We start from the raw sequence: 6,000 nt of genomic DNA on the forward strand, positions 1-6,000 counted from the left end.
ATTGCTCAATTATGATTTGTTCAGCTTATACATATTTGTTCAGCATAGTATCTATATCCTGCATGCTCAATACATTCCAAGTACTGACGTACACTTTGCGCTACATCTTTTTATGATGTAGTTTCAGGTACTCAGCATCCATATCACGCTTAGATCGATTATCGGTCCGATTTCAGCAGATTCAGTGAGGAATCCTCATACTTCGAGGACAATAGACATGCTTTCCATTTTAGTCTTTATATTCAGTTTTGAGTTTTATTAGAGTTAGCTAGGGGCATGTCCCAGCAACTTAACTCAGTTAGAGGCTTTTCAGACATAGTAGTAGATTCAGCTTGAGTTTTTAAGTTTATCTTTCATTTATCATTAAACTCTTAGTATGTTTTATATATTCAGATAGTTGGGTTTTTCCCCATTTTTCAGTTAACCATTGTTTTAGTTTCCGCTTAGTACATGTCTTATTAAGTTATTCTCAGTATGTTTGATATATGCCAGAGACAGGGTTAGCTTCATATTAAACGTTTATTTAATGCATTCATATTATGAGTCTATTACGGCATTCATATTATGAGTCTATATCTACATTATGTGATTCTATTCCAAGGTTACTTTGTAACTCAAAAAAACTATGAAGTTGCAAGGTAATATAATGCCGAATTGAATTTAAAGACAAATACAAAAGAAACAATGCTTATATATATATATATATATATATATGATGTTAAAGGTGGACCAATTAGAGAAATGGTAGAATTATCTCTTTGTAACCTATAGGCCACAAGTTCGAACCGTAAGAGCAACCACTAAAAATGATATTGTTAATTGTGCATCACAACCAAACCCTTACCAAAATTCTACTAATGCAGGATGTTTTATGCAATGATTGAGTTATTCTTTTAATATACTATCAATGTTAATTCTTTTGGAATTCCACATCTGAGCCTTAAAATTTCAATATGAATTCCACATATAGGATCTATGGTTTGTAGATCAATCCACGAACCGTAGATGACCCCGTGGAAGGTTTTCAATAGCTTCTTAATTGTGCTTTCATTTGTCTTTTCCTACTTTTACTAAGTCCAAACTATGACATTTTAACTTAAATTAGGGAAATATAGTCCACCATGTACTCTATTTTATTTTATTTCTACACTCTCAACTCCCTAACTCAAAAAGAAAACCGCAAGGAAGACAAAAGTTAGGGTTTCAATGCTTCCAAACAAGTTCTTCTTCAAGATTCTTCAAGAACCTTATTATTCCATGTATGTAAGTCTAATCATAGTGTTGGACAAAGTTTGTCCTCACGCCCTACATCTCAATTCACTCAGTAAAAGTTCAATCTAGGCTTCTACCCTCAGTTTCATGGAATTCTTGATATGGGTTATTTTCTGGTTCGGAATTTTAAATCCTTATTTATGAGATTTACAATATTTTATGCATTGAGATACTTGAGTGGTTGTTCATGCTTGTATTTCCATATGAACCTTATTTATTGATTTTTGCTAAAAGTATTTCAGGCTAGTATTTTCCTTACAATTATTTTGGAAATTAAAGTTAGTCCAAAAGAGAGTTTAAATCACTATTTTGAGAAGAGTTTAAGGGGAATTAAATAATCCCAAATGTTCTATTTTTACATTGAAAAGAGAATACCATTTTCAGAAAATTATAAAAAGTTTTCAGATAGATTCAGTACCATTCAGTTCAGTTACCTCTTAAAGAGGTTTTTTTGAGTAATTATTTCAGCACAGTGAGCATTTTACTTGAGCATACAATTATATATATATATATATATATATATATATACCGTATAAATCACGTAACTAGCGTGGGATAGGATTGCACCGACTTTGAGCGACTTCTCATTACCACTGAGAAGGCCTATTATATAGATCCATGAGTTAAGTTATGTTCTTTACACTGGAAATGTATAAGACATTTTTAGTAACGTGGGTAAAACGTTTAATCATCACGTGGTTCATAGTGATGGTTGCAGATTAGAGAATCTCCCCAGCAAAGTAAAGTATATATATATATAGAGAGAGAGAGAGAGAGTTCAACATTTACTATTGTTGCATCTTTACAGAAAGAGTTGAAATGATTTTCATCATGATCTATACTATACTTCATTTGAGTAATTTTCAGTCTTTCAGCTCAATTATTTGTTTATTCAGTCCTATTACATATTGTACATTCAATGTATTGATGTCATTCGACCCGCATCATTTTGTAACCTTTGGTAAGCATTTTTATCCACTAGTTGTGGACCATCCCCTTTCATTCTGTATAGTCACTAGTAATGAATTTCATATGTTGCTCTAGAGGTATTACATCAGGTTTTTCTCCTAATATGCCCTACTCTACTCTGAAATCAACTCCGGTATGTACTTCTTTTGTGTCATAAGTATCCCTTTGCTAGACCTCATGAATTATATCCCTTGGAAGTATCTCAGCTCACCTAAATCCTTGATCTTGAAGTAGAGTACTTTGAGTCCTTGATATACAGTATATCATTTCCAGTAAACAACACATCATCCACATACATGAGTATTATCACAAATTTATGACCAAGTCTTTTTGTAAACAAGGAATAGTTATGTTCTCTGTTGAAAACCAATTCTTCTAGTTTCCAAGGAATAGTCATGTTCTCTGTTGAAAACTTGATTTGACCAATGCAGTAGTGAGTTTAATGCCCCATTGCCTAGATGCTTGTTTAAGACCATATAAGGACTTCTTTAATCTACACACATTTGATGTCTCCCCCTTACTTCCAAAGGCTTGAGGCAGTGCCATAAAAATCTCTTCATGTTGATCACCTTGGAAAAAAAACATTAAACACATCCATCTGAAAGAAAGGCCAATCATGAATAGCAACCAAAGAAAGTGCACATCTAACAGTAACCATTTTTGCAACGGTAGAGAAAGGTAATAAAGTCCAATTGAATTTAAGGACAAATAAAAAATAAACAATGCTTACATATATATAATTTTAAAGGTGGACTAATTGGAGCAATCATAGAATTATCGCTTTCTGACCTATAGGTCACAAGTTCCAACTGTAAGAGCAACCACTAATGATATTATCAATTGTGCACCACAAACCAAACTCTTGCCAAAATTCTACTAATGCATGATGTTTTATGCAATGGACTACATTACTCTTTTAACATACTTTCAATGTTAATACTTTTGGAATTCCACATCGAATGGTGTAGGGGTTACTTGGTCTTGTTATATGATATTAAGAAATTCTTCCTTCATGGAATAGCTTTTGGAATTGATCTACTTGATACTTGTGAATGACTTATTTTATTCATAAGATTGATATACTTAAAACTATTTGGTTGTGAACTATGATTGTTAAGCATTGTAAACTGTGTATTGTAAAACTATTAGGCTGGACTGATTGCTACACATGTTGTAGTTTGAGGAGGTTCAATTGGGATGAACGGAGTACTCGTATTCTAGCTAGTTTTGCCATGTTTATTTGGTTACTTGTTGATCCAAGTGTTGGTTGATACTTGCTTTTTTACTTGTGTAGGTTCCGACCCCGGATCTATGTGATTGTTCTTCTCCTAGTTACATCTGAGGCTTTCTGAGTATACATTGAGAGATACCTTCTTGTCATCCCGGTGAGCCCTCATGTTCCTTATTTATGCTTTTTGCATTTGAGAAACAAAGACATTGAGAGTTGTAATTATATTTCAATTACGCACTTTATACATTAGCAACTTGTACACGTGATAACCATATTTTGGGGTTTTCATAAGAATAAATAAATTCCGCTCTTATGTTATTATTGCTTACTTTATGATTTTCTTTCATGTTGTTGGGGCTGAGGCTGACTTGTCTTGGTGGGAATAGACAAGCGTCATCACGACCATTTTTGGGTCGTGACAAGTTACTACCAATTTCTTGCAAGCCCCTTATCCTTCCACTTGCTTATCTATTCCAGAAAGTTTGTGGAGCAAAGTAAATCTCAGACTATATTTTTTGTTGATGCACTGTATTTTTAAAAGCTGGATTTAAAGACAAACGAGAATACACACATTGGGATTTATCAAGCTTTACTTTTACTACACTCTCTACAATCCGCTCAACTACCATGATAGATATCCAGAACAAGATGATTACAACGTTGCTATTTTTCCCTTTGCCAATATCAGTTTATATAATTATGTAAATATGTAAATATATATGCATATACAGTGTAGTAATGTATGTGTATATAGATCCTGCATATTTTCTAAATTTACATTCCAACACAATTTCTCCAGACACACGGGCAAAATGTTAGGCCTATGCTCACACGGGAGACATACATATAGTAGGATAGAAACATGTGAGCTTTTAGGAATGGGGTTTTTTATTTCTGAAACTACCAACTAATACCATAATTACAATCCATAACAATAATTTCACTAAATAATATCTTGTTAGATTAATATAGACCTAATGTTATATATAGTTTTTGCTTCAAAAATAAAAATAATTAATGCTCAATTGTTGATGGAGATGATAGCGCTCAAAATACCCTCAAACCAAGTAGTTAAAAGAGTAAGCATTTGTCGTTAATGAAAATACCCAACTAAGAGTCGGGATTGAATTCCGCAAGGAACAATTTGTAGGCAATTGAAAAGACAAAGAATGAATAGTTACAAATTTGAACCTAAACTTAAGAATACACGATTATCAATATGAAGAGTTATTTTGGTAAACAAACGATGGCTTTGGACAAAGACAATATCAAGCAAGGGATATATGGAAATTGGGAAATATGGAATTCAATTCACACTCACACGATCCATTGCAATTCAACACATGCTCAATCAATCATAGATAGGCTAGATCAGCATCAATCAACACTAATTTTCTTTCGGTCTCAAAGTGTTATATCACAAAATTTCCTTTCGATCTCAATCGTGTCAACAATAAAGCAATCCAAGACCTTAATCTAAATTCCTATATCTAGCAAGTTTAGCATTCAAAAAAATAGACCTAAATCTTCTCCTTTTTGTCTCAAATTTAAGACTCAAAGCCAAATATGATTATTAACCTAATTCTCCACTTCAGGAATTCTCTTTCATCCAACCCGCAAAGATTAGAAGCTAGATTCCAGCGTGAACTCTCAAATCATAGATTACAGCATGAAAATTAGATTAAACTCATTTCATGAAATTAAGGATGGAATCAAGGAATCACAAAAGAAATAGAGCAATAAATCAAATATCCAAATAAATTTTCTATTTCTAGCACAAAACCTCAATTTCATATACACAATTACGCCCACAATTCTTGCAATTTAAAGCAAGGAAATAAAGAAGGGAATAAGAGATTTTACTATTAAGCACATATTCTTCAAACCCAAATGTGAATTGTGAGGCAACTTGCCTTCAAAATCTTTACCCAAAATAGGAATCTACAAGTTTTTCTCTACTCTAAGCTAAGAAGATGAACTCTCTCTATTTTCTTCCTAGGATTGTTGCATAATCTAAACAATGAATATTGGTGAGTGTAAAAAGGGGTTTTGGGATCAATTTGGTGAAATACCCAATCTTTCCAGACACAAGGCATTTGCTCTACACGTTTGCGACAACTAACTCATGCGGTCGCGATGAGTAGTGTCGTTGGGTCACTCAATCATGACATTTGACCACACGATCACAAAGTCTGAATTTCTTGGCCATTGTGATCGCGACCACTATTTCAAGTTGTCGCGTTGAGTACTTCACTGTCAGATCAACTTTATTCCGTTTGACCTCTTATTGCCTCAATTCCACTTGGTTTCTTCAAATATATTTCATATCAACTCTCCCTTGCAAATATGAAGAAAACCAAATTAAAAGCACCAACTCTAACCTAAATCAAGACAAAACTAATAATAAAAGAGCCTCAAATGAGTGGAAATTCACCACTCGTCAACACCCTAACTTAAAAACTTTGCTTGTCCTCAAGCAACGAAAAATCCAAAACATAAGAGGTCTCATTTCAACACACACTACAAAT

Source organism: Solanum tuberosum, unplaced genomic scaffold, assembly GCF_000226075.1.
Source record: "Solanum tuberosum cultivar DM 1-3 516 R44 unplaced genomic scaffold, SolTub_3.0 scf00442, whole genome shotgun sequence".
Taxonomy (NCBI): Eukaryota; Viridiplantae; Streptophyta; class Magnoliopsida; order Solanales; family Solanaceae; genus Solanum; species Solanum tuberosum.